We start from the raw sequence: 27,032 nt of genomic DNA, 5'->3' as shown, positions 1-27,032 counted from the left end.
GGGAACAGGGGCACAGGGATGCTGCACACCCAGTGGTCACGGCTGAGTTTCCCAGGAGCCCTTCGAAGGTGGTGCATGACAGCTGTTGTAAGGGGAGAGTGTCCCTTGGGCCGCTAGACCGAAGGGAGTGCAGGGACGGGCGGAGAAGGCTTTCTAACCCCCCCCCCCCGCGAGTTTTCCACTTACACAAAGAGTCCAGAATTTCAAGAGACACATGGAGTTGAAGACATGTAGATTTATTGACATGATGATGAGTCTGAATGATAGCGTGCTCTCCCAAAAAATGCCAGAAGGGGTTTCTTTATATTGGAAGGGGGAGAGGGGCAGGGCCAGGACCTTTAGGTAAATCTTGAGGCAGAGACCTGTTCTCCCGCCCTCTACCTGGGCTTTATGTGACTCACTGCATGTTACATGGAAACCTTGTGTCAGGTCTCTGGGTTCTGGGGTGTGGCCAAACACCCCAGGATTTCCACAGCCCCACAAAGTTCCTTGCTGGGATGACCCCCAAGGGTAACATTATTTTTCTTGCTACTACATACCTGTAATTTTGTTAGTTTTTTCAATCATAATGTAAACATCTGTGTTTTCTAATGATCTTAGACAACCCATGTGAAAGGGTTGTTTGACCCTCAGAGGAGTCATGGCCCATAGATTGAGAACCACTACTCAAGAGACAGGTTGACAACTGGCAATGAAAGAAATGACTAAGAATAAAGGGAACTAGATACTTGATTAAAGATCTCTTCCATATGGTCTTTTATAGCCATGAAAGGAAAGATTCTTATTTACTGATAGTTTTACCCTAAAGTTCAACACACTAAAATTCTTCTTGTGTCTGTTTTGTGGTAAGATCTATCCACTTTTGATGCTATTACTTCAGGGAGATCATACTGGATCTGTGGTGTATCCAGTGTGATGAAGGCATTACCAATACATAATCTAATTTTCATCCACTGAAAAATGAAAATAATTTAGTTTATATCTGATACAGTGTAAATTGATGATCATTCAGCAGTTTGGTAGTCTGTATGAGAGTTATCTCACCTGTAAAATCAAATTGAAACCATTATGTATATTTAATGCCATGTATATAATTCATAGCTTTAGTGATAGCTACCCGATAACATATATTTTTCAAGTTCCATTGAAGGGATAGTGTTGGGTACATTAGCAGTTATTCAGGTTAATTTGATGGAGATAAAAACATCAAGAATTTGAAGACATGTATTCATGGTACTTCCTCCCACATACACACATATAAGCTGATGGTGTCTGTTGAATATAACACCAACATGTTCATGTCTTTAATTGAATCCAGACTTTAAAATGTCCTCCTCTTTCATACAGATGAACATTGTTATGTAGAACAAAAGATTATTTAAAATATGTTTCTGGGTGAGAGAGGGATGTTGAATGGCACTGAGAAATCACTGATGTTTAATAAGATGTGTCAGATATCAGTCAGAGGTTTGGCAGGCTAGACTATATCTGATAATAATATGGATCATTCTCTCCTTTTTTGTGTGGCTCTTCTCCCCTAGTGACTCCCAGCCTTTGGGATGAAGTAGTCATAGAAATATCGGTGGTTGCATCTTGCATGTCTAGGTGCTTTCTACCCTCGCCATTCATGCTATATTCATTTTAATATTATGCTTCCATTTCCCTTTTTTTTTTTTAACAACATATGATATCTACTTGTTCCTCTGCTCATCCTTCCTCTCTGTCAGTGTTGGATCCTCATTTCCTGTGTGGGAAAAAGAAAGTTATACGTTTACCTTGCTTCCAGACAGTCTCTCTACTCTTATCTCTTGACAAACCCACTTGAATCCTTATGATAAGTCAGATACTGAATGGACTGGTAAGTTGAACACTTTCCTCCTGTTCTTCCTTCTTTTGATCCATTTTCTTAGAACTTCTATTTCTAATGACATCTCTATTTCATTTCCATCTCAGATCATGAAGCATGTCCTCTATGAAAACTTTCACTCAGGAAGAATTGTCCACACTTTACTTGTGATCAAATTTGATCTTCTGCTAACACACTGTGTTTACCGTACTCATTTTAGTTTTAGGATAAACTTTACCCTGTAGCTGTCAACATGTTGAGTTACAACTTGTGCTTTTTCAATGGAAATTTGGTGTGTTCAAATTCCATAATGCTATGTTTTTATGCATAACTGTTGAAATATATGTGGAGACATTTTACTTAATATACATATATATGTGTAACAGTAATTAATAAGATGATATGACATGAATTTGCAAGAGAATAAGAAGTATACAGAATTGTTTGAAAGGAGGAAAGGAGAAAAAATATGATTATATTATAATCTCGAAAATAAAAAAAAAATCATAGATGAAATAGTGAAGGTTAGCAGCAACATCTTTCAATATATTTGAAACCTTCACAAAATCTTTTTGTATTCATGAATAAAAGTTAACTCAAATTTTTTTATTATTAAGTGATTAAAAATTCACTCAAGCTTCCTTATATCTCCCATATCCCTGGTGTGTACACTTTTGGCAAAAGGTTATAAGCTTGGATAATTTTTTTCTTTCATGTTTGTAGTAGCAGAAATTGTTTCAACATCTCCACTCCAATTTAAGCAAGCATAAAAGAAAAAGAAAGCCTAATTGATAGAAATTATTTCAGGGAACATTGTACGATATCTATTAATATTATTTATTTACTTACCTTCCCCAGGCCCAGAGTTTTAGTTTGAAAGAAATATAATTAAGAATATGTAATTGTAAACTTTTTTGTACAAATATATGGACTCACATATGTGTAGGAAGCAATAAGGTATGTATTTAACTTTTTACTTTTTAATTTCATAAAACTGGAATTTTTAATAAAATGGATTTATTCATTCAGTCTATAAATGCAAATTAGATTATATTTTCCAAATAATATTTTTTCATTTATTTATTTATTCAGTTTTCAAATCAACATCAGCCCTTCATCCCCCTCATTATCCCCTTACCCCAGTCTTTCCCCCTTCCATCTTCCCCTTCTCTTTTGTGAAAGAAAAGCCCCCATGCTGGGTGTCACCCTCACATTTAATTGCTGCAGGACTAGGCAACAGGCTCAGGGACAGTTCTTGCTCCAGTTATTGGGTGACTCATATGAAGACCAAGCTGCTCATGTACTACGTAAGTGCAGGGGTGTGGGGTTAAGTCCAGACTGTGCTTGCTCTTTGGATTGTGATTTAGTCTCCTCTGGCAGCCTACAAGGGACCAAGTCTGCTGACTCTGTTTATCTCCCTGTGGAGTCCCTGGTCTCTTCAGGTCCCTCAATCCTTCTTCCAATTCATCCATAAGACTCCCTGAGCTTCAACTAATGTTTGAGTGTGAGTTTCTGGATGTCTTTCCATTGACTGCTGGGTGGATCCTCTCAGAGGTCAGTTATGCTAGCTTCCTGTCTACAAGCATAATGGAATATCATTAATAGTATCAGGAATTGGGTCTTGTCTATGGAATGGATCTCACCTTAGGGCAGTCATTGGTTGGTCATGCCCTCAGTTCATGCTTTATCTTTGTTCCTACATATCTTGTAGGCAGGACACATTTTGTGTTGATGGTTTTGTGGGTGGTCTGCTGTCCTTATTCCTCCACTGAGAGTCTTGCCTAGCTACAAGAAGTGGCCACATAAGGATCCATATTCATCACTGTTAAAGAGTCTCAGCTAGAGTCAGGATAGACAATCTGAACCCTCTCCCTATCTCAGGTCTCTGGCGCAGACTGCCCCTCTACAGACAATCTCCCTTCTCTCTCTTCTGATCTCCCTACATATGATTTCCACCCAACTGTACCCCTGCCCATCTTCTCTTCTAACCAGTTCCCTCATTCCATCAACCTCCAATATCTTTTTTGGTTCCCCTTCTAAAGAAGATTCTCTCCCTTGAGTCCTCTTTGTCATTTGGCTTCTTTTGGTCTGGTGATTATACCATGGTTAGTCAGTAGTTTATAGACAATATCTACTTATCAGTGAGTATATTCCTTGCATGTTATTTTGGGTCTGGGTTACATCACTCAGTATGATATTTTTAGTTCCATCCATTTGCCTGTGAAATTCATGATGTCCTTGTATTGAATGGCTGAGTAGCATTCAATTGTGTAGATATACTACATTTTCTGTGCATACATCAAGTTAGAGCAGTACCATTTGTTGAAGATACTCTCCTTTTCCACTGTAAGTTTTAGCTTCTTTGTCAAAAATCAAGTTTCAGTAGTTGTGGGGGCCTATTTCTTGGTCTTCAATTCAGTTTCATTGATCAACTTGTCTGTTTCTGTGTCTATACCATGCAGGTTTTTTTTTACTATTGCTCTGTAGTATAGCTTGAAGTCAGGGATAGTGATACTTCCAGAAGCTTCTTATTCTTCAGGATCCTTTTAGCTATCCTAGGTTTTTTATTTTTCCATATAAAGTTGAGAACTGTTTTTTAAAAATCTTTGAAGAATTGTATTAAAATTTTGATGGGGATTGCATTGAGTCACTTATGTATATTATATCATCTACAAATGATACTTTAACTTCTTCTTTTCCAATTTGTATCCTGTTGATCTTTAGTTGTCCTATCATTTTAGCAAAAACATCAAGTACTGTATTGAAGAGATACGAGGAAAGTGAACAGTTTGACTTGTACCTGATTTTAATGGAAATGCTTTAAATTTCTCTCTATTTAAGTTGTTGTTGGCTATTGACTTGTTGTTTATTGCCTTTATTGTGTTTAAGCATGAGCCTTGAATTCTTAATCTCCCCAAGACTTTTTTCATGAAGAAGATGTTGGATTTTTTTTAAATGCTTTTTCAACATCTAGTGAGATGATAATATGTTTTTTTTTCTTACAGTTTAAGTGGTGCATTACGTTGATGAATTTTCACATATTTAACCACCCTTGCAGTCTTGGAATGAAACCTACTTGATCATGGTGGATGATGTTTCCTTGGATTCAGTTTGTGAGTATTTTATTGAGTATTTTTACCTCAAGATGGAAAATATAAATGAAATAGATGACTTTCTAGTCTGATACAAATTATCAAAGATATATCAAGATCACGTAAACTATCTGAATAGTCCTATAACACCTAAGCATATAGAGGCAGTCAATAAAAGTCTCCCAATCGAAAAAAGAAAAGCCCTGGGCCAGATGTTTTTAGTACAGAATTATACCAGACTTTCAAAGAAGAGTTAATTCTAATATACATCGAACTATCCCACAAAATAGAAACAGAAAGAACACTGCCAAACTCATTCTATGAGGCCATTTTCACCCTGATTCCTAAAGCACAGAAAGACTCACCAAAGAAAGAATTTCAGATCAATTTCCCTTACGAACATTGATTAGGAAGGTGGGGGGGGGGAGGGGAGCCTTAGGCTAGACCCTGGAGGTCAGAGTGCTGGACTTTGCTGGCATTTCCTTGGGAATATCCCACTCTGAAGGCTATGGACCCTACTCTGCAGGTTGTGGCCTAGTTGGAACCAAATGGGATAGTTGGCAGATCAGACTGAGGTGGGATTATTGGAGCAGAATTCTACACTGGTTGGTATTAGGGCCCCTGAAGGTTTTTACGTGGAGGAATGATACTCTTGAGGTCTTGCAATGTTCCTTTGGACTGAAGCACAGGCCCAGAGCTAGAAAAACGAGGCTCAAGGGACCATGCATCTCTCCCTGGATGATATTTTTAATGCCTATTTTAAGCAAAGACACATTCTGGTCATTTAAAAAAATACCGTCTCTGGACATTGCTTTACCCAAGTTCTGGAGGGCATTTTTTTCCATTTTTTTCTAATTTGTTAAAACTGTGACTTAATTATAATAGGATAGTGCTGCTTATGTTTGGGTAGTAGAATAGAGGGAGAAATGATAGAGTGCTGTCTTTTTTTCCTCTTGTTATAATTAAACACACTGATAAAACTAATTTAGGAGAATATATTTTCGCTCAGGTTATGCTCAGTCCTTGCAGGATATCACCACCTGTCTGCATTTCCTACTTCGAGTACTTCTATATCTTCATACTTCTGCACAAACTTCTAGAATTGAGCATTCAAATTGTTTTCAGTATATGTTTAAGATATTTTATGTAAAATTGTATAATTAAGACAGGGTTATGCTTTTATTATTTGCATTTTTTAAAGTTTTCACATACTTAAAACTTCAGTTTTTAGTAGAATTCTTTTCTTTTTGTCAAAGACAGCTTTTGAGAGAAAGGCAACACTTTAAAATAGATAAACACATTTTTTCGCATATAAGATATAATGTGGAAATTAATATTGTGCTGTGTTTGCGATACTGTGAAAATGCAGGGATCATGTTTTGACTAATTATACATCTTTACTTATCCTATAATGAAACATTTAGCCCAGACATATTCTTGTTTTGCACTTTCCTTTGAAGTGGAGGTGTGAGATTTTATTTTGGCTGTGTTCCAACTTGTGCAATAAAATTACATTTTAATGAAAATATCCCTTATTTCTAAACAGACTTTGACTTTTCTTGTATAGAATCCAAAATGATTCTAGGAATGAGTGCTGATTAGAATAAGAAGATAATCCAGCAATGATCTAGGGACTTTTGACTTCAAAAATAATCAGACTAGTGGTTATTTCATTTGTACATGAAGTTGTAAACAAGGACCCAGGCTTCTAAACTGAAGCCTCTTTCTGTATAAAAATCAAGGGTAGTTTTTAAAAATTTAAAACATCATTGGGAAAATAAAGTGTATTGAGACTATACATTTAATTTTTAATGTCTATAAACATTGTTTTATTAGAATACCTGTGTATTGATTCATTTGTATATTATTTACAATTTCTGTATACAATAGAAACCAGGATGAATACTCATGGCAAATTCTATATGTTTAGTAAAATCTTAGCTATCAACCACTTTATCTTTTATATAAAAAGTTTTCTGGCCTTTGTCTCCTCTCCCCAACCATCTACTCTCTGTTTCTACCTTTTTCCAATATCCATGCAGATTAAAAAGAAATGATAGTGTTGCTGTGAGAAACACTATAACCAGAAACTACTTAAGGAAAAACAGTTTTGTTCATCTTTCACTCTGAGGTACCAGTTCATCACTGAGGGAAGTCAGGGTAGAAAGTCAAGTTTGGAATCTTGGACAGAAACCATAGTGAAACTCTGCTTACTCAGAACTTCTCCCTAAATTCTCCTTGGCCATCTTTCTTATAAAACCCAGGGCTGCCAGTCTAGGGTCAGCAAGACACAAAATTTGTTGTGCATCCCATATAGATCAATAAGGATTCCTTATAGATTTGAAAATAGATCAACTCGATCTGAACAATCTCTCAGATGGCCCACACTCACTCTTCTTCTATGAATAGTTCTTGATTGTCTCAAGTTGACAAAAACACCTAGACATTATAGATATGTAGGTGAATCTATGATTAACTGTTTGTCTATGTATCTATAATATTAATCATCTCTCTATCTCTCCTTTCCTATCAATGTACCTACTATCATATATTATCTGATTCATGTACATCTATTTATACATATCCATATATTAGAAACAAAGATAATATTTAAGAAAATATTTGCATACACATGTATATGTGTGTCCATGTGGGCCCATGTTCATGTTGGTACATGGACATATATGCATATATAGAAGTCAGAGACCAAAAGGCCTCACATTTCCTTTATTAGAAGACTTTTGGTTACCTTAGTTACTTTGATGTCAGGTCTCTCACTGGCCTGACACCAAGTATATTAGGTTATATCATTAGTGAGCCCTGGTGATCCTTTGGTATCTTTCTCCTTGATACTGAAATTGCAAAAAAGCATACCACCATGCCGGTCTGTTTTTGTCCGGGTTCTAAAGACCAAACTTGGGTTCTAAAGCTTGTTTTGGAAGCAATTTATTGGTTGAGCTATCCTCCAAGCCCCGTAGTAAAATATAATAGCAATTTAACTTTAAATGTGTTTTGGCATCTTTATAAGAGTATAGAGAGCAAAAATAAAAGCAATCAATACACTTCTATTAATTCACACATCATGAAAAAATGACATCAATTTAACCGGCTAAAGACAAAGTCTCATTGTCAAATTAAGAGATTGTCCATTTAGACAGATCTGCTTCTAGGCAAAGATATCATTTGCGCAATAAAGCAGAGCCTGAAGTTTTAAATAAGTTCCTTTTCAACATGTTATTTTTCCAGCTACCATGCTTCTGGCTCACACTGTCCCATAAAAAGCTTTAAATTTACTACATTTCTAAAAGGATACAGTTTGTGAAGTAGGTAACTGTCATAGTCTATATAGACATTGGTGAAATATATTCACAAAGCAAATCATTTATTCCTCTCCTTTGCCCAGAGATGGAAAATCACTAGGCCCCATAAAATCCTTCGGCTTTTATTTTATGTTTTGTAGCTGAAAATATGAACCTAAGCGGTGACTTGGGTGGTATTTGTTGCTTTTAAAATGTCCTCTCTTGAAAGTCTGTCTTTAATTCTTACAGTGGAATAGCAAATATTTGTGCATAGAGAACCATTATTGAGTGTTAAGAGGCCATAGTTACTTTCATGAACTAGGAAACCCACAGACAATGTGTATGTGAAGTGTGTGAGTGTTTGTGTAGCTGTGTGCAATGTAAAAATGTTTCTGGCTTACATAGCGTATAAACTACTAAATTATGTGAAAATATATTCTTTGTTCTTTATATTTCTTAAGTTAATAATATCACTTATATTGATTGATAATAATGTTCAAGCAGAAGATATTTTTCAAGAATAATTGATATGGAAACATTTAACCTTCTACAATCTTTGCCTCACTACATCATTCAGGCTAGTGTCCAGATGAACTGGTCAGTGAAAACATTTCCCTATCATTTAACAATTATTATAGATACAATATCAAAGCTTAAAAGGTAAGCATTGAACAGCTTTCTGCTAAAATAATCCATTTCTCATTTCTTACTCAGAGCTCACCTCATAGGTAGGCTGGCATCGTCATAACAAGGACTCTCTGAGATTGCTTTTTGCTCTGTGTGCTTTTAATAACAATTTTTCATGCTGAACAAGCCAGAGATGCTGATCTGCTTGGCTCTTGGCATGGAAGTTATGTGTAATCTTTGAGGAATGCTGAGAGGAGGCTAGGAAGGAAATGAGGGGATTTACATTTCTCAACAGTGTAGATCTTGTTCAGCAAAACAAAGGTGGGGAAAGCACCCTGAGCCAAGCCGCCACCTAAAACAGAGCTACCATCATCCTCACACAACACCATGTCCTTCAGATCTCTCAGAAAGACCATGTGTTGCCTTACCCACTCTTGTGGACACAAGGTCCCTTTCACAGACTCTGCTGGCAAGCTATTTTCAACATAGTGAAATTGTGGTGTGTGTGTGTGTGTGTGTGTGTGTGTGTGTGTGTGTGGTGCATGCATGCCATGTGTGTGTGGGGTATGAAGGATGTATGCGTATCTGTGTATGTGTGTCTATGTGTGTTTGTGTGTGTTTGTGTGTGTGTTCATGCCCAGGCACTCAGAAGTCAGAGGTCAGAGGTTGATATCAGGATGCCTTCTTCAATCCCTTCACTTTATAGTTTGAGACAAGTTTCTCAGTGAACCTGTTGCTTGGCTTGTGATCTCTCCTCTACTCTCTGCCCCAGTGAACTCTTAGAGTCTGTTCATCTCTGCCCTTCATTTCTAGGGTTACAAGAATGTACTACCATGTCCATTTTCATGGGAGTGCTATAGATTTGAATTAAGGTCCTAATCCTTGCATAGAAAGCACTTTACCCACTGATACATTCCCTGAGCCCCAGGGACAATTACTTATGAGAGGACTACCCTCTTCAGGCTCACTCAACTCTTTAAATGTAGGGTACTAAGATCTATACCATTATCGACGTCATGCCTTGCAGCCTCACACAATCCACTAGGGAACTATTTTTGAACCCTAAACAAGTTTTACTTTTTAAATTTTGGATTGAGCACTATAAAAATAATAATAGCATGAGATAAATCTAAAGAAAAATGATCATTTAAACTATCATAGCATATTCATTTTCTTCTATCCTGATGAACCTAAAGAATTATTTTTGTATTTTTCTTTGCAAAAACTTAGCAGATAGAGAAGAAATGTTTGCCGAAGCAGGAAGGCATTTTCAGGATTTAAATATATAAATAGTTATTTTTTTATCACTTGTGCATTCTGTGTTTATGTTTTCAGACACTATATATTGTGTTGAATTTATGTATCTTTTTAAAAAAAAGTCCTAACTGTTATCTGCCTTGAACTTTGGAATTACACAAGTTAGTTCTATATTATGTGTCTTGTAGAATAATGTCTCACTTGGCCATATATAAACATCAATTACTAAATGCATTGGAATGGAAAAACAGTTTCTAATTCCTGCTTGAATTTGGATAACAGAGTCTTTATATTGACTGGGGCTAAAAGCATCACATAGTTCTAAGATAAATTGGTTTCATTTTTATTTTTATGACTGTATTCTCAGCATTTCTTCCAAATTACATTTTTAATAAATTTGATCTATAGCTATTTTGAAGGATGGAAGCCTATAAACACATCTTTCTCTTTTAATTGCCTTTATAAAGTGCTTACTCAAAAGGGTAGTTTTTCTTCTTATTTGTATCACACAGTTTTTAAAAGTGAATCTGCCAGCCTCTCGGGATTAAATGAAGCTTGGTTGTGAAAATGAATGCAAGAGTGTAGGATGCTAATGTACTCATGCTCAACTCACGTGAACTGAGATGAGATGGTCAATAATCAAAATTTTAGGGCAGTTACATGATACCTCTCATAAAATTGATTATCTAACTGAATTATGGTGACACATATCTGCTTTATAAATTGGGGCTCCCTTGCCTGATCTTTGCTGTCTGTCATTTCCAGAGAGTTAAATAACCTCACCCATTGGCACAGAACTACTGGCTTGGACAAGTTCTCTACTGAATGCCATGCCACAAGTGTCCTGTCTTCTTTCTTCGTTTGCACAAGTCCACTCTAGTGAGCTCATCCAGAGTTGTGAATTTTCATTCCCTTGTTGTCCAGACTATTTTCATGTGTTTCTTGTCTTAGGTGCCTCCCTAAGTTCTTTTCTCTCTCTCTTCCTCTCTGTCCTCTCCCTTCTCTCCTTCTGCTCCTTCCCCCTCTCTTTCTCACACAGAATCACTGCCTCTTGCTTTTGCATTTCCATGCGATGTTTGTGGATCTGCAATCTGTTTTCACCAACCCAGTACAAAGCTCCAATACTGAACACACGGATCTAAAGCCTTGTAAGAATCTATAATCCCCCGTTATCTCCCACATTCCTCATCTAATCTGTTTGTAACTCTTAAGGTTTCTATATTCACCACCAAACGCGTCTGCACAGAACCCAGCCAAGTCTCAACATCTATCTGCTAACACACAGTCTCCTCTAACAGGGATGGGCTCTAATAGACTAGTGCCACATTTCCCTCCATTTAGTCAATTGTCTCAATGCCAGTTGCAGTGATGTTGAAAAATTTAACACCCTTGATTTCTCATGCTTTCTGGGAAACCCCAATAGGCTCTATGACAGTTAGCATGAAACACAGTCTGTCATCTGAAAATTCCCTGTTCCTTCTCCCACAGTCCAAACTCCTCTCCTTACTCACCATAGTGTTCTTCCCATACTGTCTGTCCTTTATGATGTTCATGAACAAATCACATTTGCTTCTACCAAGGGCTTTTTGCACACCATGTGTCTCTCTTTCCTAGACTTTAGAAGGCTCATTCTTCTGTGTACCCTCATTTCAGATAAAAAATCAGTTCTGTCTGAGGACCTTTATCATTTAACACACTACTTGCTACCTCAAAATGTATTGGAATGTATTTGACTTTCCATAACTGTACCTTTCTGTATTTTTTTCTATGTAGCTCATATTCTTTGACCTTGAATAAAATGTATTGATTTTTCTACCGCTTTGTTTTTGTTTTTCCCAGCAAGCTTTTGGCTCCAGCAAGAATAGGTGTTAGTCCCCTTCTCTCCATTCTAACATTTTGATCATCATATTCTTGGGGGAAAAAATATGTCCCATATGGGACACTTGCTTCTCTTGCTACGACACACACTATCAAATGTGGGAGGCTATCTTAAACCCAAATACAAAAATCTTTGACCCAGCTTGACAGAGGTACATTCTCATGATTTCCTTGGCATTGCAAAGGCTGAGGAGTTGAGGAATGGGGAAAAACTACAGGAATACTCTGGTCTTGGGATCTAAGCTTGATAGATAGTATGAATAAATGGAGCACACAATAAAATTGTCGCTCTAAACATCCTACCTTTAGTGACACATTGAAAGAGAACCAGATAGAGATAGAAAGCCCAGTCAGGAAACTATATATTGCTGTTCCTGTGTTTTTAAGCCACAAGTCATTACACATTTACAGTGGAAAACATCTGGAATCCTTTCAACAGTGCAAGCCTTTTAGCCCTGCCTTAGCAGTTAGACTCTGGACTCCAGAGGATGCCAAGCTGGTCCCGTACACTGTTTTGAAGATCATGTCTTTTAAAATTTTTATTGGATATTTTATTCATTTACATTTCAAATGTTACCCCCTTTCCTGGTTTCCCCTCTTAAACACAATGAACACTGCATTTTATCTCTGTAAAGAATGAGGCAGTACTCACTTTCCCTTAGGAGTACACAGACATTGATTTTCAAACTTATTTGTGCTTTGTGTCTGACAAATGAAGAAAAAATTGTTTTAGGAAGTGTGGGTCTTTCCTGAGTCATTTCACTGTTATCAGAAGGTATGTATTTGTCATTTGATGAGCACTACTAAATGTCATAGCAAAAGTACAGGGTTTATGTCCCAGCAGTAGTCACATGAGATAAGTGATATAAATCACTGAAAATCTGCATAGAGAAATCTCAGCCTACAACAGTCTCAGCATATCCTGGTAATTTCAGCTTTATAGAAAACCTCAGCAAGTAAGACCTATTAATACAATAGAAATAACATGTAGACATTTGATATCTTTTTCTGACAAAATCGTATGTTTGGGGGATAAATTGATACCAAACTGCCATAAAGTCCAGACTCCCTAGGCCTAGAGCATGCTACACTTTGAGGTTCACAGACACCCTCATTTCATAGGATAATTTTAATTTTTAAAAGTATTAAATATTTCTTTTGCATTTATATTGTTAAGTTTGAAAAATACATACTGTAGGAGGAGCTAAGATTGGAGGAGTAAGGAGAGGAAGGAGAGGAGTTAGGAAAGGAAGAGAAAAAAAAGGAAGAGGAGGAGCTAGAGGGGGCAGAGATGTAGAAGGATGGAGAACCACAGAGGTATGGAGAGCACTCGTGGGGAACAACTTATAAACTTATAATTAGGTTAGCTAATTGGGATACAACTCTCTTTGTATGGGCATCTTTTTATTAATTATTATCAAACATATAAAGCCTTTGATTAATCTATGAGAATTAGAGTCTCATTCTCTTACTGGGCCCACATGGATGGCGGAATGGTCTGGGCAATGCCCTGCCTTGCGGAGACAGCGTAGAAGATTGGCAGAGTCATCTCTCACGCTGGCATCTAGTGGGTGGCAGGGCTGGTGTTTCTGGCTGCCAGTTCTAGCTGCAGCGCACACGTAGCCTCAGGCTGAGAAACATGGTGGCTGGGCTAGGCAGAGCTGCTGCAGCTTAGATAGTCGGATGAACCAGAGGCCAGTTTTATATAATTACTTCAACAACATATTTTTCATTTAAAATACATTTTGCTGTAAATATAAGAGAAAAGAAAGAAGAAATATTACCTATATTATTATGTAACCCATTAATAACTGTGCAAAATTGAATTGTATTTTATGCATGCAATTTTTGAAAATTTCATTAAAAGATCACCAAACTCTATATATTCATTAATTTTTAAGTAAAATATATTTCAAAATGTATCTTTTATTTTCCTGTTATGTTACCCTTGATAATTAAAACACAGTGGGTCTTTACAGCCAAAGTAGAGGCTCTGTTTCATCAAAGAATAAAACAAGAATATTTTTTTTTCCAATTAAATACGCCTGTGTGATCTTCCAGTCTTCCTACAAGACAACCTAGTACAGGGTCTCCAGAGTGACACTGGAGTGCACCCAACTAGCAGCCTCAAGTGGAACTGCTACATGTCCTTTTGAAATAATAACTGCTAATTTAATTATGCAGAATGCTAATGTTGTACATTTGAATAGCAACAAAAGAAAAGTCAAGTCCCACCTAATACATGTTAATTATGTAGTATTTAGAGGGGAGTATTTCTGTAACAAGAAACCCAGCTCAAAATTGCAGCTCTGTGTGTGCAGTTATCAGGGGTATATGGCACACCGCTCCACTCATATTTCATGGGGGCTGACACACCTTTGCATAATAGTGGAGATTTTCTTTTAACTGACAAGTGAGTAGAAATCATGCCAACGTTCCCTTTGTTCTTTTTCAAAACTGCGTTGCAGCCTTGTGCTCTGCAGACAATATGCCTATCCTTCAACCAAGCAGCTTCAGCACCATCATATTTCCCCTCGTTTCTCACATTTATGTCTTTGTTTTGAAAGCAATGGTGTACAGATAAAGCCGAGGAGTAAGACGTGGAGTGGATCACATCTCAGCAGTTTGCTTTAGGTATGACCCGGAACATCTTACCCTGTCTGATTCCAGTTTCCCGAATTTGTAAAAAAAAGGGACAGTGGCATACTTTATAACTCACTATCAAGTTTGAATAATATGAGACATAAAGATTATCCATTACCCCGTACAGTATTGCTGTAACTTTTCTTATTTTGCTCTGCACTTTTCCCTTAATTTAACATTTCTCATCTCCTCTATTTTCAATATTTCCAGAATAATCTCAGCTATGCAATATATGATAAGGCTATCCTCTGTTTCTCTGTGTCTGTCTGTCTCTCTCTCTCTCTCTCTCTCTCTCTCTCTCTCTCTCTCTCTCTCTCTGTGTGTGTGTGTGTGTTCTCTTTTCTTTCTTGTGCTTTCTTTTATTGTATATTAATTTCTTGCAAATCAGATGTGGTTTTCATTTGGAAAAGTTATGAAATTTTTATACATAAATATGTAACCAACAGCTCTTAGGGTCTCAGCAACTTGATTTCTTTCTAGTTTCCTTGTGATGACTTTGGTTAGCTTTACAGTCACTCATTCACAGGTGTCCCCAGATCCTTCAGCAAATGGTCTCCATATAAGTTTTTCTTAACTCAGTTGGTACAAAAATCATCTGTGATTCAATTTTAATTTCTTACAAATTTATTACAATTTTTAATAATTTTATAATTATTCAAATTTAATTAATTACAATTTTATTGTGTGCTTCACATATTCTTACTATCAAGCTTAGATCCCAAGGCCAGAGATCCAACCTTAATTTAATAGATTTTATTCCGTCTTACTATATTTCATTTGTCAAGTTAGGTTGCTATCTCTTAGAAATCTGGTCTTTTCTAGTTAGAGACTATTTTCAATTAAAGAAAATTAATGCAATAAAAAATTCTTAGCTCATTAGCCAGGACATGAGAGTCTAGAAGACAGCTAAAGAGAATTCTGGGAGAAGCCATCTGAGAAGGCTCAGCTCAAGGAATTAGTACTAGCCAAAGCATCAGCAGATCAGACTTTAAAAACAGTGGAAAAAAACAAAGGAAAAATTTGAAGTGAAAATAAGAGAGGATAAGAAAAAATCAAGGAAGCAGCAGGAAGAAAGAGTTATGGGAAACAACAAGAACCCATCACTTTCCTACTCAACTATTAGTTACTGTTTGATACTGAGAGAGGCCCAATTAATATCTTGAGTTGTGTACCCACTGGTCAGACCATCATGTACCAGTGGCTAATCCCATATCTGCTGTCACTGATAGCTCTCATGTCCTGGCTAATGAGCTAAGAATTTTTTATTGCATTAATTTTCTTTAATTGAAAATTGTCTCTAGCCTGGCAGTGGTGGTTCACGCCTTTAATCCTGGCACTTAGGAGGCAGAGGCAGGCAGATTTCTGAGTTTGAGGCCAGCCTGGTCTACAGAGTGAGTTCCAGGACAGCCAGGGCTACACAGAGAAACCCTGTCTCAAAAAAACAACACAAAACAAAAAGTCTCTAACTAGAAAAGACCAGATTTCTAAGAGATAGCAACCTAACTTGACAAATAAAATATAGTAAGATGGAACAAAAACTATCGAATTAAGTTTGGAACTGGCAACCTTACAGAAGAAAAGAGTCCCAAGAACAGACAAAGAACCAGAAACTCACCCATTCACACAGTCAGGAGTCCAATAAAAAATACACAGAGGACTCTGTGCACATCCACGTAGGCCCCGAGCTTTAACTAAGTCTTTATCTTCATATTTATTCTGCTATTTGAACAATCTTTCTCTTCTGTAGGAACAAGCTGATCTTCCACAAAGAATGTCCAACTTATCCAACGTTTAGGGAAGGCATTGGCGATTTTAAAATGTAAAGTCTTTACTTTTGTTTTGTTTTATTTTTTTTGGTTTTGTTTTCTTACCTTATGAAGCTAACCATACCATGATTAACTGCTTGTGATTTTTTTTTCCAGTCCTTCTGCATAAATGGACATGCACACACTGTAAATGCTGGACTCAGATCTAGACAATTCTGTAAAGTCCTAGTGGTTCTTTCTTTAGTTCTATTTATTTCTCATTTTTTTCTATTATTTTTTCTAAATGAATCTTATATTCTCTCCAAATGTGACCATTTTTCTTCTTTAAAGAAGGAGACAAATCCTTAAGCAACCTATCCATTTATATTTCCAGGAGCTGTTGACAGGACCCATGAAAACATTGGTCAAGCAGGCCATGCAACCCAGAGTCTCTTTTTCTCCTCTGTTCATATTTACATGTCACTCATTTAGCTTTCAACTGTCTAAGTGCCCTGCCCAACCCCTGCTATCCTGGTCATTTCAGATACACCCCACAGCGATGATTTTCCAATTTTCAGATGCAACCTAAAAAGGTTGTTTGTTTGTTTGTTTTTGTTCATTTGTTTACTTGTGTGATTGGTTGGTTTGAGTTACAAAGCCCTCAAATCTGATTGCTGCCCTTTTATTATCTGCTTGGATTATCTTCATTTTTGTCTATGGCATGCAAATACTTACTTTATTTACTAGTCAAAAATTTTTTTATTGAATCTAGATTTTATACTGCATAATCCTTGAATCATTCATATTCATGCAAGTACAATATTCTAAGCAATTCTTTCTTAAATTGATTTTCAAACTGGAGCCCCTTTATATTTGCTTTGAGTGGGCTGTTATTTTGTGGTTTTCAGACAGGGTTTATCTACATAGCCCTGGATGTCCTGAAACTTTCTATGTAATCCAGGTTGGTTGCTCACTGAGATCCTCCTCTCTCTGCCTTCCAAATACTGGAACTAAAGCTGTGTACCATCATGCTTGAGTTTTATTTATTTTGGACTTTATTGGGTTTTTTCTTTTCATTTTTTTTACTGCCCCGAACAATCCTTCCCTTATCCCCTCTTCTCCTTCTCTCAGCTGGTGAGCACCCCCTTGGGTATGCCCCTATCCTGGCACTTCAAGTCTCTCTAAGGCTGGGTGCTTCCTCTCCCACAGAGTCCAGAAAAGGCAACCAGGCTGTAAGACATATTCTTGTTCTATTTTTTTATTCTCTTGTGTCTCTTTCAGTATAAATAGCTCATGAATTTATGATCTGATATGCATGTTTTGAGATCTAATGTGTAAAAGTTGTGCTCTTATTGAGAGCACTGTACCTCCTTTTGTTATTGGGTACTGGAAACTAGCACCCCAGGTCTTCTAGGCAGGGTCAGACCTCACTCTCTAGTCCAGGAGGTCCTGACTTCTCTGTCCTCCTCCTTCATCCTTGTGAGCAGCCGATATTACAGGTATGGGCTACTAGACACCTACATCTTTCTTTGCCTGAAACCAAATGAACAACTGAGGGTTTAAAATGTTTGTAAAAATTATTAGTTCTTTGAGAATTTCAAATATTTTGTTTGAAGTAATGTTTTATTTATTCCTTAAGAATTAAACATAATGTATTTTATCATATCCATCTCCCCTCTTTTGCCTCCTTCCTGGTCCCACACCTCGCTACTCATTCAACTTCATGATCTTTTTCAGTCCTCTCTCCCTCCACGTTTTGTTTCTTAATCCATTAGTTCAGTTTGCAATTGCTTGACTATTTCCAAGTGTTGGACTTGGAGTAACTGATAAACCAGGTGTCACTCATTAAAGAAAACCTTTAAACTTATAGAAAGAAAAGAGGACAAACTGAACATTCAATGAGCTAATCTAATTTCAAATCCTCTCAGCTCCAGGAATACATCTTCTCACCAGTATAATCTTTGTTTCATTAGCATTATAATGTAGTTGGTTAGGTAGAACATGAAATTATAAAGGCTTGTGAAGATGAACCAGCCCAGGTTAAGTCATGTATATGGGACTCTTTATCTGCAAATAGCACAGCACACATGACGATAACATGTTATATGATATTAATACACTGGTCAGGTAGAGAACAGCACAGCACAACAGACAGTGATCACAGATGTGCAGATGTTCCTCTGTTGAGAGCCATCATTGCTCTTGGAGGTTTAGGTTCTTTGATTATTGAAGGCTGCTGACATGAATACTATTTGTGGGAATATTCTAGTTGAAATATTGATCTTAAAAGTGGTATAGTGGTACTTGCCTTTAATTCTCTAGAGGCAGAGACCTATTGATCTCTGTAAGTTAAAGTCTGGACTGTTCTACATATTTTGTTCCAAGTCATACAGGACTATGCAGTGAGACACTGTCTAAAAAAACAATCAAAAGCAAAAACAAAACAAACAAAAACAAACATGCAATATCAGTAAAATGGAGATGGTTGTGTGCATAATTCAATTTTTTTCTGCTTTTCACATCTAAGGTAGAAGATTTTCCCAGGTGTGTAGAGTCTTACCACTAGATTTAGAGTTCATGTCCTTGGGTAATCTTTTAGATTGTCATTGTGACTGATGATATTTCTATGAAAATAATCAAACTATTCAAAAGGTAAAAGGAAATAATAGGACTCAGGACACCAAGGTAGCTTATTGCGTGAAGTTACTTATTATCAAATCTAAGCATTCAAGTTCTATGCCTGGGCAGTACACTGTAGGAGAGAAGCAAACACCCCAAGCTGTCCTGTGCTTCCAACAAGCTCCATAACATGCACTAAAATCCAGACACATGTGGACATTCAATAAATATGATATATAATACTTTGTCTCCTTTAATACATTCTCTTACCTTATTTTTCCCAGTTTCCTTTTTGTTTTCTTTCCAGAAATTTGGTTGCTAACTTCAGAGAGCTTTTCTCTGATAACTAACTTACTTCATTTCAATATTTGTGTATTTAGCAGCTGTAGTTCCAGGAAGAACATTATCTTTAAAAGTCTTATTACTAGTAAAATGTAATATATGGTAGCATTAGGTACTTTGTCATGAAATCTTGAAGAAATCATTTATGGTTTTTTTTATTTAATTATTTCTTTAAACTTTTACCCCTAGATGCTAGTACATAAACATAAAACCATTTGTCCAGCTGGTAGACACAATTATTTATAAACGGTGTCTGAATCTATTTTTGTAAAAGCAGAGTGAATGTTCCCTCATGTATGTGCAAACATAGATCATATGCAGTAAATCATTCTTGCTTTCCTGTTACAATATTTTGTGTGCTGCTTTGTTTTGTTTCTAAGCATTCCTCCTTTGGTCATAGATAAAGTTCATGTTTTTCAAAAGAAAAGGTGTATGTTTTAGGACTACCAATTTTAACTTATGTGTGAAAGACATGGTACACAGAAATGTTATTATTATCCAAGATGACAAGGGTAGTTACTGACAGATCACTAGGGGAAACAGGACTGTGGAGGTATTCCATTCGTTGAATATTTGCCATAACAGTTTGAGGACCAGAGTTCATATCCTCAGGACTTAAGTAAATACTGAGTGGGCATGATGGCTTCCAGTAACTACAGCCTCTGAAGTTGGAAACAAAGGATCTCTGATCACGTTGGCTAGCAAGACTAAATATATCCATGTGCACTCGGTATGAGTTTGATTGACTCTGCCTCCATGACTAAGATGTTTGAGCAATTGAGAATGATTCTTGACATCCATCTTAGACTTTCACATGTACAAACCCACAGGTATAAAGATATTCACATACGGGTACAACTACACACATATGAAAACATGTAAATACACCCACGCATGAAAACTGTAACAAAAATGTGATAAAAGTGTGCAACTCATTTTTTACATTCTACTCACTGAAGTACCAAGGTCTCTGTATGTGAGATCTCATGCACGTCTTTGCTATCACAATTACTGATGTATATGCTATATTTAGTTTTCTCCAAATACAGAACAGTAAATTATCATTGTGATCAGATTTGTCTATATTTTATTTTTAATATATTTTATTAAGTAACAATGACACAATTGTTAAAATGTATTTTTAATTTTATAAGATTATTTTAAAATGTACTTAAGATTTTAATACCAAGTCTTGATATTGCCTTAAACGTCATTCTAGGGTCTGGAGAGATAATTCAGTCGGTAAAGAGGGTAGTAGAAAAGCAGAGGGAACTGATTCTCAACATCCACATAAAAAGGCTAGGCATTGTGGCACATATCTGTCACCTCAGTGCTACGGTAGAAGGGAGAGATAGAAGCTTACTGGTCAGTTGAGCCACTCAATGAGCAACAAAAGGAGGCACTCAGTATCTACCTGTGGACTCTATACATGTTATGTAAATCATCAAACATATTCACACTCACACACACACGGGCACATACACACACTGAGTGAGTACCTGTGTGTGTGTGTGAGTGTGTGTGTGTGTGTGTGTGTGTGTGAGAGAGAGAGAGAGAGAGAGAGAGAGAGAGAGAGAGAGAGAGAGAACAGAACAGTAAATGATATAATGTCAGTTTTCAATTCATTCATATTATCGACAGCTGTATTTTATTATGGAGTCCATGGAATTCTGTCAACTGAACAAATACTTTGTAATCACTAAGAGTGAGTGAGTAAATCCATAGTATGTTCATTATATAGTAGAAATCCTCAGAAAACTGCATTTCTGTAGGATAACAGCAGATATAAAAGGAAGTTTTAGAGTTGTTTATTTTACATCTTCATTTCACTCACTAGTTCCTTGAGACAAATTTGTTTTCCAAAATGAATCTTGTTTGCCATTGTATTGTGAATAATCGGGTTTTGTTGTTGTTGTTATTGTTTTTCTTAAATCTCTTTAAGAAGAGATAGGGTTGAAGAATCCTTGAAAATCTTAGTGTATTTAAGGAAACCATAAGGATCATCATCTTTTATATGGATTAGTGGCATGCATGATTCTTCATTTGTAACAGAAAAGCTGTGAAGAGCTGAGTGACATTGGATTGCTTTCTGAACTCTATTTCAAGAGTTGGCAGACTGAACTCCTTGTCCCTTTTTCCCAAGAAATGTTATCTTTCTTTATGTTTATTGTCTCCATCAGTAGACCACCTTCCTGCTCATCTCCAAAGCCAGGCAACCCCATGTCATCATTGATGCCTTCTTTCTTGTCACTGGCACTAATGTTCATGTAATATCTGAGAACCTTCCTTTTCTCACTGCTAACCTGAACAGCTTGCCAGTCTAAACAAAAATACCAATGAAGTACTTTTCAAGACACCTAACTTATTTATTTATAATCTGGATATTGGTAGCCATGCTTCATTTGTTCTGGTGTTCTTCATTTGCTTGTTTGTTTGGGTTGATCAGTATTTAGTAATTTAGATGATTATTTCTGTTTTTTAATTGCTTTTCTTGAGAAAAGCAATAAAATCAAAGAAACAATAACAGCAAACACAAAACAAAATAAAACAAAAAAACAGGGATGGTGGTTTCTCCAGCCAGACTGATTTTCTGCCCTTGTGTAGTCTGCTAAACAGAAGCTCTTTCTCCATCCCTGTAGTTCGTACTGCTCTCTCTTCTTTCTACATCATAACAATGGCCGTATCATACAGCAGTAACTTGTCCATTTTTGTTGTAGTTCTTTCTGTGTCCAACATGCTTCCTCATGTATACACAGCATTTCTTAGCCTCGCATTCAAGGTTCTCATGAGCTTCTGTCATTCTCTGCCTCTCCTCCCTACCTTGTGTCCCAGCCATACCCCACTGCTTGCTACTCCCAGCATGGACTGGGGTTTGTTTTGTGGAGTTAGACTGTTTGAAGCTACATTTCATGTTTATTGTCATTGTATTTAATCCTTTGGTCACTGAGTGATTCTTCGTGTGCTTAGTTTTTTATTTGAAAAACGGAAAAAAAATGGTGCCTCCTCAATCATTATGCTAAGAGTTTTAATAAATAAAGGCATAGAAGCTTCTTGTATTTTCTCAATGCTCAGCAAAATTCAGCTATTGTTGATTTCCCAACAAATATCTTACGCTGGAAGTTTAACGGCTAAAATATTCTTGTATTGTGTATTTTGTGTTCTGGTAAGTCTCTAGGTTTCTTTTAATGTCCAATTTATATGCTACCATTGGAAAATCTGTCCTGCTCACCTCATCCGAATTCATTCCTCCTCTTGTTTGTGTGAGTGTGCATAGACTTATTAGATATAGTCATTTTATGAACCCACCAATGCTTTCACTGGACTTTTTAGCTACTCCAGGGAAAGGATAAAATCTTACAGGTTGCTTTGTCTTCAGAGTATCTAGCTTCATGCTGTGCAAATATCCAGTGCTCAGCAAAAGCTTATCACTTGAACCAAAGGGGAGCCATGTGTTTGCCTTTGATGTGCCCAGCAATTAGAAGCTGAGTTAATCTTAAACAGCAACAGGTTCAATCCATTTATTGGAAAAGTAGTAATGCAAACAAATGTGAAAATCAAATAATTTTTGCAAGTTCAATTAATATGACAAAATAAGTACCCAACTCCCAGCACTGTCACCCTGAACTTGCCCCTCTCTTGTCTTTTGATTTATCCATGATGAGCAGCTTCACTGAGATGACAGTGAGGTCACACAGTCAGGGCTTGTAGGAACCAATTATCTGCAATGTTATGCTGGGTCAGGTCACCACTATTACCAGATGTCATGTCAGGGTGAAGATAGTGGCAACAGCCACACTGGTTAAGTCTATAATTTACAAGCTATAGAACTACAGCTAACAGCATCACATTCATGTGGGGGACATTGCAACTCCTGCTTCTTATCTAATTAGTATTTGTCTTATAACTATGTGATTAGCAGCAGCACCATGACCTAAGATACTTGCAGTGGGTATTCACAACAGAAAGAATATTGAAACGTGAGTAATGTGCCTGAGATTCACACATTCAGAAAAAAGTGAACACTATCATGAATCTAAGGCCTTAGCTTAATTCCCAGCAGGATTTCATTTCAGAACAGCCCAACATAGGATGAATCCGTACAGCTGATCTACACAGCATTGTTTCTAGACTACTGAGAACATATATTGTACTAAGTGTCACCTGGACGTTTTAAAAAAAATCTCATATGCATTTCCTTCACATCTGTTAATATTTGCATTGACATTTCATCTTTTAAAACACAGCCGTGTTACCTCACCCTCTCCTCCAGCCACATATGGGTGACATGCCACACACCTTTGCTCCCACAATACTACTGTCAAGTTCTTCTCAGAATACTCCACTCTCATCTCTTTACACAGGACAAATGCTGTTTGAGAGAACAGAGTACTCATACTCATAGTTTATAGTTTATAGTTTATAGTTACTGATTCTAGCATTGTTCTTGCCAAATTATACAGACTTATTGATATTGGCTTTATAGGTGAGAAGAGTAGAGGGCACATGCTGCCAAGACATGGAACCTGGAACCACATGATCACAACACAGAGACAACTTATGGCCAAGAATGATTACTGCTTGTTCCAGCCCTTCACCCTTGCTGCTGTGCTCAGTGAATAGAAATGATTTATTCCCAGTAGAATGTTTCTACCTGTGCTATAAGCTGTTGTTTCAGCCATCCATTACACGTTTACTCTCCTGTGGTATTTCAACTTCCTTTATAAAGCCATGGGCATTTTTTTTTCAAGATCCAACCAATTGCAATTTCAATAGAGGTTTATGCTTTTTTTTCCCGCTCCAACTAAAAGCCTGTGTATGGTCACCAGAGTAGATGGTCGAAGTCACACAAGAATAGATGTTAGCTTGTGGCACAAAGCACTTGTTTGGCCTTGATTTTCAAATGTAAGCATGGAAGAAGTTCAGTTCTGAAACCTAGAAGCAACTCATTTAAAGAAATTGAAAAGAAAATCTTAAAGGAAGTTGAAGCACCCAGGTTTAAGGAGGAAAGCTAGTGCGGGCCATGCATTTTATTTCTACCCTTAGATCTTCTAAGAAAGTAAAGCAAGGTGCGAATTGCGCCCCTTCATTCTGTCAAAACACATTGCTACTTATAGGCTTAGGGAGGATGCCAATAAAATATTTCTTCAGCCCCCAAGGTTCCACAAGAATAGACTCTTGGAGAAGATTGTTGTTGACAGTGCACGTGTTGATATAGCCAGAACTTAATAGCTCCTGGCGAACAGCAGCCCTTTTTGTTCTGTGTGAGCAGTTCTTTCTCTGTTGGAGAGCCAAACAAAGCACACTTAGTATGTTTGCAAAGTGGCACTGCAGCGGGGGTGGGGTGTCACTCATTAATCTTTCTCTAACAGTGGGAATCAGAGTCTTGACTGGGAAGCTTCTGGAAATAAAGTCCTTTCTCTTTTTAGTTCTGAGATAAAAGTTGATGTTTGTCTTCCTAATTTATTTTTTTTCTTTAACCTCTTCTTCAAGGGCGTGTATATTTCTCATCTTTTTTCTGTGAGAACCACAACTGTATCAGCTTTCCATAGACATGAAAGTAGGGTTGAGAAGAGAGAGAAGGAATCTTCTTAAAATCATTTTTTTCTTCTATTTACATACAATATATAAAAGGCTCAGCCAAAGTTTACATCTCAAAATTATTCCTTCCTAAGAAAGCAAGTTTTGGGGGGTGTTCTGGTGGCCTCCAGATTCAGAACAGTATGCCTATTGTAGGTAGTTAAGGCATGGATGGAAATAATTTGGACCCCTGTACTTAAATGTGCTTGGTAGTATGAGATTTGATGCTGTGTAGATTGTGATGGAGGTCTGACTCCAATTTTAGCTAATGATGAGATTTAGGTAACATAGCTTCTCAAACTCTAGTTGTCCTTGCCAAAGTGGATGTAATTATAGAACTCAGTTCCCAGCAGACTTGACCTGTGAAATTAAATTTGATAATTAATGTATGCAAAATATCCTAGTACCTGGAGTCATTCCCTCGCTGTCTTTTCCCTTTCTCTGTTGCTCACCCTTGTTTTTATTTTTAATGTCCTCTTCACTTCTCTCCTTAACTTCACCCTTTTGTCCACTGCTCTCCTTTCCGACAATTGAAACATATTCATTTGTTCTACATGCTGATAATTCCCCTAGGAAACTATTTATACTTTATTGAGGCCTCTGCACAAATGAAAGTGAAGGGAATTCTATTTTAGCTTGAATTCTATTTACTTTGAAAATAACCTAGATTTGTATTTTGCTGTAACTTTCCTAAGGCTTCTAGCTGGAAAGGACTGCGGCTCTGTGAGTGCACTTCCACAGCTGGCTCTATTGTTTGATAGAAGGGGTATCATAGAGCAGAAGCTCCAGTGTGCTGTTAGAGGGAATACATGGCTTTCCTCTAGGCTCTCCTGGTTTCTGTGAAATGTCCCATTTGTTTGTCAGGTCAAAGTGCATTCTAAGCAGTAATTGAAGGCAGAGCATAGAAGGTTTGCTCACTTTATATTGGAGCCCTCCAAGGTGCAACAGGGAACAAAACTCTGCCATTTTGCTTATTCTCATGCGAACATGCAACTCAATTATTTAATAGAACTTGAGCCATTCTAATATGCAGCTATGACCTCAGGATCATCTTCTTCCCCAATCCTGTCTCTGCTCCTAGCATCAGCTCTTCTGTGGTCCTCCAGCCTTTCTGATTCTTTAGCACAGACCATGCCTGAATAATCCTCCACACACTCAGTATTTACAATAATCAAACTATAAAAAAGTTTGGTGAAACAAATTTCTTTTTATTTTTAACTCACATCCAGAGTTCCTGCTGAAAGTAACTTTTAAAACTTTCATTAGAAAGTTTATCCTTAACTTCTCTCACTGATGCAAGGGCATGTTTCTCATAGGATAATTCACCCTGAATTTCTGAAGGACTTTCTCAAAAGAGAACACGGCCATTTTCTTAGTAAATGATAGCTAGTCACTGGAGTAAACAGCCCACATGTAGTCTAGCTAACTGATACACATATTATTTCATATATATATATGAAATATATATATTGATATATATTGATATATATCGATATATAATGATATATATATATGATTATAGATATAGATATAGATATAGATATAGATATAGATATAGATATAGATATAGATATAGATATATAGATATATATAATCTACCATTAAGGAAGGTGACACCATCAGCCTTGTATTATGTTATGGTGGGAGAAAGATGCAGATGCTGGGAGCCCCTGAGGCCAGATGTGCTTGTAGTCATAAGTGGCTGTGCTTTTGTTCCTATAGAACCTGATTTCCTAGGGCTGAATAGATATCTTCATGTATAAAACAATCCCCAGAACCTTCACAGAAAGGATTGGAAGGAAATGAAGCAGAAGTTGATAGGGATGAAACAATCTAGGCATCAGGACAGAATGATGAGACAAGAGGCAAGTGTGACACGGGACTAAGAGCAAGACATATGTTCTAATGGCTAAATGAGGCTGAAAGAAATGGAGAGTGTGCTCTGCATACCCACATGAACCAGCCCAGTCTCTCTGGGAAAAAGTGTTAGCTTTTATATACAGTTCTCATACACACACACACACACACACATATATATATGTATATATATATATAGGAAGAGAGAGAGAGAGAGAGAGAGAGAGAGAGAGAGAGAGAGAGAGAGAGA

General features: G+C 36.9%; 1 long non-coding RNA gene across 1 annotated transcript in view; it reads left to right on the top strand.

The window, feature by feature from the left end:
- The first annotated feature begins 4,933 nt into the window (after window positions 1-4,933).
- Window positions 4,934-27,032, top strand: part of LOC114629245 — a 29,091-nt gene continuing 6,992 nt past the window's right edge. Inside the window, exon 1 of the long non-coding RNA XR_003712624.1 lies at window positions 4,934-4,959. This is a non-coding gene — a long non-coding RNA (uncharacterized LOC114629245). The remainder of the gene's footprint in view (window positions 4,960-27,032) is intronic.

Source organism: Grammomys surdaster, unplaced genomic scaffold, assembly GCF_004785775.1.
Source record: "Grammomys surdaster isolate TR1022 unplaced genomic scaffold, NIH_TR_1.0 279, whole genome shotgun sequence".
Classification (NCBI taxonomy): Eukaryota; Metazoa; Chordata; class Mammalia; order Rodentia; family Muridae; genus Grammomys; species Grammomys surdaster.
The sequence above is the reverse complement of the archived record's forward strand: the minus strand, read 5'-3'. Positions and strand labels throughout refer to the sequence as shown.